This window comes from Scardinius erythrophthalmus (genome assembly GCF_964197995.2).
Source record: "Scardinius erythrophthalmus genome assembly, chromosome: 23".
Taxonomy (NCBI): domain Eukaryota; kingdom Metazoa; phylum Chordata; class Actinopteri; order Cypriniformes; family Leuciscidae; genus Scardinius; species Scardinius erythrophthalmus.
The window spans coordinates 2,243,368-2,254,553 of record NC_138243.1 but is presented as its reverse complement, the minus strand read 5'-3'; the positions used below and the strand labels follow the sequence as shown (position 1 = coordinate 2,254,553).

At 38.0% G+C, this 11,186-nt stretch overlaps 1 protein-coding gene across 2 annotated transcripts in view; it reads left to right on the top strand.

Moving 5' to 3' along the window:
- The window catches only part of apbb1 (amyloid beta (A4) precursor protein-binding, family B, member 1 (Fe65)), a 116,492-nt gene continuing 105,306 nt past the window's right edge, over nt 1-11,186 (top strand). For both annotated transcript variants that reach the window (XM_081353752.1, XM_081353751.1), the window contains exon 1: nt 1-353. The gene's annotated coding sequence lies outside the window, so the exon portion shown is untranslated. The remainder of the gene's footprint in view (nt 354-11,186) is intronic.

The following is an 11,186-nucleotide window of genomic DNA, read 5'->3' as shown; positions in this document are numbered from 1 at the left end:
ACAGCAAACAGGACTTGCCGTCATCTTGGAAGTGACGTCAAATGACGCGCCTCGCTGTGGTCGGTGTCGGGGTTGATCTGGGGTTGTTTGACCTGTGCCGAGTTCGCATGTTGGATGTCCGAATTCTAGCGGCGTTCCAGGCGTTATTCCTAAGTAGGATATGGGAAACATCCAGATTCCCAGTTGTCTGTAGCATTAGCTGCATCGCTCTTCCTACGTCATCGTCACGTCTCGGGTGTTGCGTGGGCTAGCTGTAGCTTTAGCAGCGTTATCTGTATAACGGTGATGGCGGAGAGTGAGGATTTCTGAAACACCAACGGAGATTTTCATGAGAGGCGTTTATTAATAGTGAGGTGAGTGAATGTTTTCTTATACAACGAGTGCGCGTTGTGTTGATCGCTTATGGCGTGAATTATGAATGTGTGAATGCGATTGAGTGAACGACAGATAAACACATCAGCAGGGAGAGACAGACAGATCATATCCTCGATGCTCTTCAGTCCTGCTGTAATCTTCTATATGTTTACACACACACACACACACACACACACACACACACATATATATATATATATTTTTTTTCATGGCATCTGCCTCAGACCCACCCACCCATCCACATATATAGGCTACCCATCCACATATATACCCATCCACATTTATACCCACACACACACACACACACACACACACACACACACACACACACACACACACACACACACACACACACACACACTAATCATTTTTGTCAATTTCTTAAATTAAAATAGAATGTTTTTAAATGTTAATTTTAACAATAAATCTACACTCTTAACTTGTGGGTCTTTCATTGAATCGTTCAAAACGCAGATTCATTGAAGAATCACCATTGCTTGGAGATGTGCAACAGTTCTGGTGTGACTTTTTAAAAACTATTTTTACAAAACAGAGCAAAAACAGACAGTATTGTGAAATCACTTTATATCAACTTGTTCATTGGATTTCAAGATCAGAATCATATTTGCAATCATGCCAATGATTGACAAGACGATAGCGGAAGATTTGGTTTTAAAGCAAAATGTAAAAGTACCTATTTAAGCGAGTTTATCATTCGCTTAAATAGGAGATCGACTACTTTTGACTGACTTAATTCCAGCCACCGGAAACACTGGGTGTTTCTCAAAACCAAGAATGCAAAGAACGGACTTGTGTTCTTGGGGAGAACGCTCTTGCTAGTTGTTCTTGGAAGAATGAACTCACAAGGTGACGAGCACACAGAACGCTGCTGACAGTTTGAGACGATGTGTTCTTGCTGGTATTGCGCAATAATACCCCCGCACAGACGCCGTCTGCAGTGCCCAAACATAACGAGAATTATTGACGTTAACAGCCAGGCTTTATCGCCCAAGCCTACCCCTCAGCTCAAGGGATTACTCTACAACTGTACACTATGTAATGTATATTCATAACAATAAAGCTACCTACGCTGAAGATTCTCACTTCCGAAAACGTTTGAGCGCATTTTCGAAAAATGCCAATATTTGAAATCTACACAGTTGATTTCTCGCATCAAATGTTCTCAGAAGTGAATTTAGCGATGAAATTGTAGAAAAACGACTTGCTGTATTGACCTCTCGTTCCTCGAATGCCGAAATGAATGCTGGGATATTTCTGCCGTCAAGTTCACACAAGTTACCAACCAATGCATCCTCGGTAAAATGGGCGTGTCAAGAACACTTCCGGGATTTTTAACCGTTCTTGCCAAAATGCAAACTTGTGTATTGGGACGGTACTTGGGCAGCGACTGATGACGTTTCACAAGTCCACAAGAACGCAAGTACAGACAAGAACGCATATTGAGAAACGGCCACTAACTGATAAAGTGAGTCGTACAATTCCTTTCTTTTTAGTGAACTTTTTGTACACAAACAATGTCAATGCTGGAGTTCATGTGTAGAGCCTCTGGTGATACTTCCAACACAGTTTCATGTTGTGTCAAGCCTCCTTAGTGTTTAAAAAATAGTTATTTTGATGCTATCATTGTAGTGCCCCTAGCGATCCCATTCACTAGGCATTTTGACCGAAAACGAAAATATGGTCAATCTTAAAAGTGGTGTTTTCATTCTAATTAGGCTATGCTTTACACACGAATGCCTGACTCGGGTAGCATCACACACATGACCATTCGGCCAATAGTGAGCCTACGTTCTGACGTACAACCCAGAAGCGCTGCGCTGTTACACTACGTCAAGTCTCTTAGAGGCCCATTTTATTTTAATGTGCTTTTTAAAATGCTTTAAAATATAAATGTTACAAAGTTCAAAATGTAGGGATGAAGGGCGAACCAGTGAACGGTAAACGGCACACTCTAAAAAACACTGGGTTAAAAACAACCCAATTTGAGTTGTTTTCAAACCGAAGGGCTGGGTAAATATAGGATGGATCACATGTTGGGTTAATTTTACCCAGCATAATAGATTGATTCATTTGTACTTTTGTACTAGCATTTTTTCTCTCTTTATTTTTTAAATTTAAAAAAAAAAAAATTCTCATACAGTAAATAATGTTTACGGATTCACTTGAATCCTCTAAACTAAACCTCCACACTAAAACTCCACACAACCACTGGTTTGTTTGATAATTTGCTTGATATTTTACGGTATAGAATATTTTATATAGTTTTGAATACATATTGCCAACATTTTAAATCATTTAAAGGTCCCGTTTTTCCTGTGTTTTTGAAGCTTTGATTGTGTTTACAGTGTGCAATATAACATGTGTTTATGTTTCACGTGTAAAAAAACAGTATTTTTCACACAATTTACTTATCTGTATACCTAGGGCTGGGTACCGAGTTCGATACTTTTTAGGTACCGACCGAATTGCCTCGATACTATCGAGTATCGAAAAATGACTTGTTGTTCGGTACCAGATTTCGATACCTAAGGGATTAACTCGTCAACGTCAGTGCTCAAACAAATACAAATAAAATGCACAATGACACACCTAAAGTCGCTCACGCGCATACACGCAAACTCTGCACACACGAGACGCGCGGAACTCTCCACGCACATACTCATATGAGACGCGCACGCGCACACAAACTGTCCACGCACATACCAAGCGGCAACCTCCCCATCTCTCTCTTGAAACCAACACGGAAGTGAGTTAAACTGCAATTCGTTGACTGGCCGCTTGAGGCTGTTGTCAGAAGTGAGTCAAATCTGTATCTCCCCCATGTTAAAATGACCAACTTTACAGCAGAAAAAAACATGTTTACAGCCTGGTGTCTGTATGTGGATTTGGTCTATACAGCTAATTATGCCCTTCATTACAACTGTGAGGGGGGTGAATTATTTTATAACTCGTCCGTTTAGTTGATTAATATTTAAATTTAAGGGTGTGGCCAAGCCACTTGAGTGACAGATGGATTGCCGCTGTCAGTGCTAGCCGTTTGTCTGCTGTTACTAGCCGTCACTTCACCTCAGCAATGTTAGCTGCTGAACTTGCCATCTCTGCAGTGTTTGAGCTTTTTTTTCGGGATTATTATTATTATTATTTATACAATTTAATACTTGTTACAAAGCCCACGTCTTTGGATTCCGTCGTTATCGTTCGAGAGAACAACCAGCGCTGTATTTCTGTTGTTTTCCTCTGTGAACATGCACTAATGGATGTCTGACAATTAAAACGTCAATAAATGCTCGTTCGTTCTGCTCCCATGGAACAGATGGATTATAATATGCTTATGTAAGTTACCGTCAGATGAAATCATGCAGGTGTCGGCGCTTTCTCCGTCCGTGCAATAAATGCACATGAATGAGCGCAGATTTTCTAGCACATTTATTTGCACTTCAAAGGCAATATATCTATGGTTTAACGGTTAAACATAACCCATTTGAGAGATGGCCAACATCAGAATTTAAAATGGACTGAATAAGCTCTCTACGAACTTGAGCGATGCCGCGCTGACGGACCATGAAAGAGTGACGGACATGTATGCACATAAATCACTGTCACACACAAACACTCTCGAAGTAATACACAGTCTCACTTGTAGCCATGTCTTTTAACTATTATAATATTTCGAAGGGCAAAAATAGGAACGTTTAAATGGCTTTACATCCTCAGCTAACTCGATCACGTCGAGCTAGGTGATTTCAGATAGCCAGGCTCCTCAGCTCCACTCACGCCCCGCCTGTTTGTCTATTTTCTGTTATCCGGGAGTAACGCAAGGCCAAGATGGCGACGGCCGGCTCCGCCCACTTTAGGCTTCAAAAATGCTCTTCAGAAACCTACGGGTGACGTCACGGACACTACGTCCATATTTTTTTACAGTCTATGGCACATACTCATGAGACGCGAGCACACACACACACAAACTCGCGCACGTACTCAATGAGACGCGAACACACACACGACACAATACCCTAAGTCGATCAAAAGTGTGGCTACATTTCTCCAGGCTCGATGCCAACAGCGCGCAGTGTTTTCTGAATGTAGTTGTTGTGGCGTTTGCATGTGTTTTCTGAATTTGGAGGTGTTTTCTGAATATGTAGTTGTTGTGGCATTTGTTTGTGTTGTGACCCTTCTCAGCCACCGTACAATTATGTCGTAATAACGAGATCTTATGTCTCTCACTTTTGACCCAAACAGGTGTTACTTTATGTAAATGTATACATTTTTAAATGGTTTCTAAACAAATGTCTTTGCAACTTTGGCCCAAAGTAATCTTTGATAAACAGCTGTACATATTATGTTTCATCTGCTTATTTATTATAGTCAAAATAATCCAGCAATTATGTTTTTTAGTAGCCTACTCGTTCGAATTCAATATGTATAAGCTCAGATCAATAATGAGGCATACAGGCCATAAATAACAAATAGCCTAGACATTACAAAAAATGTATTATTCATAAGAATTTAAGTTAATAAAAACATCAAAAACAAAGAATAAATGTATTATTAAAGGGATAGTTCACTTTGAAATTAATTTTTGATATGTTTTAGCTTACCTCAAGGGCATCCAAGATGTAGGTGTCTTTGTTTCTGCAGTAGTTTCAATTTTGATATTTTTAGGTCAAACCGTTCTTGTCTGTCAGTCCAGACTGATCTCATGAAATGGGATGACATGTGCTATCAACACGCATAATCGCTTTTCAGCGTGTTTATCAACGCCGTTTACTTAACGTTACATTATAAATATGACCTACCCCAACTCCGTCCCTAAACCTACCCATCACTGGGGTTAATACCATAGATTATAAATGTAAGATCCCTTAACTCTACTCCCACACCTAAACATACCCATTTTATGGACAATATTAAAATTATAAAACGTAATGGACAGATATAGGAAAATGGCATTTTTATGAACAATATGGCATTAAAATATAGTTTGAGCCACGAATCCTACCCCTAAACCTAACCATTTCTTAAAACTACCTAGGCAACGATTATAAAGAAAAACAACAGACAGACGAGTATAATCACAATAATTAACCTTACAACACAACATCGATTCACAAAATACACCAATTTTATTAGCTTGATGTAATCCAAACCTTCAGAATCCATATTTGCCAGAAAAAGATCCAAACTCAGCCCTTTATCCAGTAAAAGTCATCTTGACCGTAAACGTCAAACCCCGCGCTTGTTATGAATTCAAATTCAAAAATTGCGCCCTCAAGAAGCGTTACGACAGGTTACTATGGTTACGGCAGTAATATCAAACGCTCATTGGCTCTCGCCTCGCCTGCTTCGTCACAGATTGCGTCATTCACATTTGAAATGAAGTGCGCACCACTGCCGCGCAGCCCTCAGAGCAAACCGAACCGAAGACGGATTAACATTTTCATGATGGATTTGAATTAATAACTTAAATTCTGCTCTGTTACCTCATACAAAACCACTGCCAGAGAGGACTGCGACACATCGTCACGTGAACAACTTTTGGTACCGATTTTGACATTTTCTTATTAAATAAATTATTGTGATTATATTTGTCTGTCTGTTGTTTTTCTTTATAATTGTAGCCTACGTAGTTTTAAGAAATGGTTATGATTAGATGGTAGGATTAGCAAATGTCCGGGGATAATGGTACGTGTAAGATTCACGTCTGAGGCTGTTAAACTGTGACATCGACACGTTTTCCAAAGGGGACCAACATGATTATTTCACATACATTTTGCTTCGTTTCGCTCGGACATTTAACGGCGTAGACATACACGCGGAAGATGCCGGTTCGTTTCGGCGTGAACATACACGCGAATAGCTCAAAATGCGTATAAATAACACGCCACTTTTGACTTGAAAGTGGCGTGTATGTTTATGCAAAGTCATGATGTCATGTTGGTCAGTCATATAATGCAGGTCGATGGTCACTGTCTCAAAACACAAGCACAGAGTCCAAATTTAAACAATTCCCCATCGTCCAAATGAAACAATTCCCCATCATAAGTACACATTGATGGCCTAAGACACGAAACGAGCGGTTTGTGTGAGAAAACGAACATTATTTATATCGTTGTTATCTCTTGAAAACAGCACACGTCCAAATGATCTGACGGCGCGGGTGGGTATAGACATAGATGTCGCCTTGGCTACTGCAGTTCATTGGAACGAAACCGTAGCCAAGGCGACATCTATGTATTAGGGGTGTAACGGTTCACAAAATTCACGGTTCGGTTCGATACGATACACTTGTGTCACGGTTCGGTTCGGTACGTTTTTGATACAGCAAAAAGAAAGAAATGCCAGAGAAATTTTCTTTATTTCATTTTTTTTTTAAAATTAAAACTAACATCATAAAGTATGTTTTTTATTATTATTATTACTTTGAGCAATTCTGGAGCTATGATTGACTAGGAGCATATAAAACAAACAGCTCCTTGGAAAAAATGAAATGTAATATTGTAGTAGGCTAATATAAACAGGTTTATTTTAGTTCAGATATCCATAGTGAATGTTGCTGATCTGTGGACAAGTTCATTCAAGGCACAATGTTTCGTCCTGGTTTCCACGTCAGCGCTGTTTGATCCGTTAATAACGGAGAAATGTAAATGTTTATTCTGTGGAGAATTCAAATGCTTTCTTTACCGGATCTCTTATTAGCGCTGTGTAGTAAGTAACAGTGTCAACCACGCAATAATGAGCAGTTTCGTTCCGTTTGCGTTACGTTTGCCATTTGATGTTGGACAATGTTGTGGTCGCGCCGGCATCTCTTACATTATGAGCGCGCTTGCCATGCGCCTACATTTGAAATAAGCAAATTTTGGTCGGCAGGAAAAATGGTACAACGAACTGTTCGGTTTGAAAATGCGTACCGAAAACCGAACCGAAAGCCAAAATGCGTACCGAAAACCGAACCGAAAGCCTTGTACCGAACGGTTCGATACGAATACGCGTATCGTTACACCCCTACTATGTATATATCTATACCCGCCCGCGCCGTCAGATCATTTGGACGTGTGCTGTTTTCAAGAGATAACAACGATATAAATACTGTTCGTTTTCTCACACAAACTGCTCGTTTCGTGTCTTAGGCCATCGATGTGTACTTATGATGGGGAATTGTTTCATTTGGACGATGGGGAATTGTTTTAATTTGGACTCTGTGCTTGTGTTTTGAGCCAGTGACCATCGACCTGCATTATATGACTGAAAGACAAGAACGGTTTGACCTAAAAATATCAAAATTGAAACTACTGCGGAAACAAAGACACCTACATCTTGGATGCCCTTGAGGTAAGCTAAAACATATCAAAAATTAATTTCAAAGTGAACTATCCCTTTAAATTTTTTTATGAAGAGTATTAATGGAACGGTCGTTTTTGACCAGGAACCAAAAATTGTTTAACATGACATTGTACACACCAAGGTTAAACGATGAGATGGGTCTTCCCCTCTCCTACAAAAACAGATAGTGCCTTTTTTTTTTTTTTGGTTGTTACGGCAAACCAAAATATTTTTAAGGATGGCCTGAGCAAGAGTATATCGGGAAGATATAAAGGGATAGCAAAATATGAATGCACTAAGACGAGCCTTCTCTCCATTCTGCCTTTTGTCTGATAACCACCCTGACCACTGTCAATGCGTGAACATGTTTATATTTAGGCTATTTCAATAGATTTTTTCAGTCAGCTAAGCCAAATAATTGGGTAACAAATAGCATGCATATAGACTATTAATTTTAGAGGCTAACAAATACAGTGTGGGTAAACTCTTAATTTTAAAAATAATGAATGCATTTCCTGCCGATCAAATTTAGCACCACCCACAGGGGAAAATCGGAATAGCAAGTGTTTTTTCTGATTTCCATGCAAGAACGGGAAAACCAAAAATCAAGTCATAATTTTGTTTTTTCGTTTTCATATGTGAAATAAAAAACAAATGAACAAACGATACCCGGACCCTGAATGTACACTGCCTTTCAAAAATGTGTTGGTTAGTCAGTATTTATTATTTTTTTCAGTAAGGATGCATTCAAGTGATCAAAAATGACCTTAAAACATGTGTAATGTTAAAACAGATTTCTGTTTCAAATAAATGCTGTTCTTTTGAAATTTTTATTCATCTAAGAAAAAATGTATCATAGTTCCAAAATATTAAGCAGCAAACTGTTTTCATATTTCTGAAGGATCATGTTACACTGAAGTAATGATTCTGAAAATTCAGCTTTGACATCACTGGAATAAATTACATTTGGAAATATATTCAAATAAGATTTTAAATTGTAATACTATTTCACAATGTTACAAGTTTTACTGTAATTTTGATCAAATAAATTCAGTTTTGGTGAGCATGAGCTCTCTCTCTCTCTCTCTCTCTCTCTCTCTCTCTCTCTCTCTCTCTCTCTCTCTCTCTCTCTCTCTCTCTCTCTCTCTATATATATATATATATATATATATATATATATATATATATATATATATATATATATATACAGTACAGGCCAAAAGTTTGGACACATTACTATTTTTAATGTTTTTGAAAGAAGTTTCTTCTGCTCATCAAGCCTACATTTATTTGATCCAAAAATACAGAAAAAATATATATATTGTGATATATTATTACAATTTAAAATAATTGGATTTCAAATTATTATACTTTAAATTATCATTTATTTCTGTGTTGCAAAGCTGAATTTTCAGGATTATTACTCCAGTCTATCAAATGATCCTTTAGAAATCATTCTAATATGATGATTCATTATCAAAGTTGGAAACAGTTCTGCTGCTTAATATTTTTTCATAACCTGTGACACTTTTTAGGATACTTTGATGAATAAAAAAAAGAAAAAGAAAAAAGAAAAGTAAAAAAAGAAGCAAATGTTTTCAAGATAGAAATCTTTTATAACAATAATATACACTACTGGTCAGTAATTTGGGGTCAGTAATTTTTTCTTTATTTTCTTTTAAATAAATCAATAATTGTATTCAGAAAGGATGTGTTAAATTGATAAAAAGTGATAATAAAGAAGATTTATATTAAAAATATATATTTTTTATCTTGAATAAATGCAGTTCTTTTTAACCTTTTATTCATCAAATATATTAGGCAGCAGAACTGTTTCCAACACTCATAATAAATCAGAATATTAGAATGATTTCTAAAGGATCATGTGATTGACTGGATGTCACATGTGACACTGAAGACTGGAGTAATGATCCTGAAAATTCAGCTTTGCATCACCGAAATAAATGATAATTTAAAGTATAATAAATCGAAATCCAATTATTTTAAATTGTAATAATATATCACAATATTAAAAAAAATTCTGTATTTTTGATCAAATAAATGCAGGCTTGATGAGCAGAAGAAACTTCTTTCAAAAACATTAAAAATAGTAATGTGTCCAAACTTTTGGCCTGTACTGTATATATATATATAAAATTGTTATTTGTTCCTTTGTGCACTGGCTAAGGAGCATGAGTCAAACTGAAAAAATAAAACCAAAGTTTTTCTGAGTTAATGTGTTATGTAATATTGTTAAAATGGATTTCATAAAATTGGTATCGAAAAAAGTATCGTTTAGGAACTGGTATCGAGGTAGACCGTTCAACATGTTTTCACCATTGCTGTGGTCAGTTTCATATCAAGGTATCGGTATCGAAATTTTTTGAACGATACCCAGCTGTATACCGCTGTTTTCACTGTCCTAAGAACGGGCTGATGACTTCCTTGTTCTATGAAGTCCCTCCTTCAGAAATACATAACGAGTTCAAATTGTGCCAGCGGTTCCTGTGTTGTGATTCGACAGCAGCTTAGCGCACGTTGCCCGGAAAGGTCACGCCTCTTACCATAATGTGGAGATGCATGTGTGGCAAGCGGGCGGGGGGCAACTCCAGAGGAGACGCCAATAACGGCAACAATGTTCGACTACGCCACCCCAGAGTACTGGGGACTAACAGCCTTAAGGGCGCATAGGTTCGTTGATCAAAAGATGGTTGAGGAGACGTGGGTCATATTGCAAAAAAAGAACACACTTTTATTTTCATCTACATTGAAAATATAAATATTTAAAACACACAGCAAGATTCTTAGAATCAATTTTACAGTAACGTGCACAATATGTACCAGACACAACAACCACAAACTTCTATTTAAATTGAGTTGGTTGACCAGCAGCGGAGGTACCTGGAGACGCGGGCTAGCTGCCTCAATTAGAAGAACCCCAGTAACCCAAACACACGCCCGCACACACACGTGAGGATTGGAAGCAAGAAAACACACGGCACTAGGTATAATCACCACACACCATACGCTAACAACTAGCCTCCCACTCCAGAACCCCCCAACTCCTGCACAGAAAATAAATATAAAACCAACAAACTTAAAAAAGACAATACAAGTATAACACAACAAAAACAAAATACAAATGGCTTATCTTAAGAAAACAAAGACAAATTAAAAGCACACACTTCACTCAGACTCAGCAGTTATAAATTACAATGCCCAGAATGAAGTATGAAAAACAATAAACATTCATAAACAAACTCAATATACTGATGCACAATCAGAAGACCAAGCAAGTGGCAGCTGGTGAAGACGGACCAGCCAGCAAGCCGCACCAGCCCCGACGCTTCACGACACCGCAACAACGTGCACAGTTACTATAAACTAAACATAGAGGCAAAACAGCAACGTAGTCACAATAAGGCGCTTCACGAGTTAATATTGACGCTCAATCCCATTGAGTAGGCAGG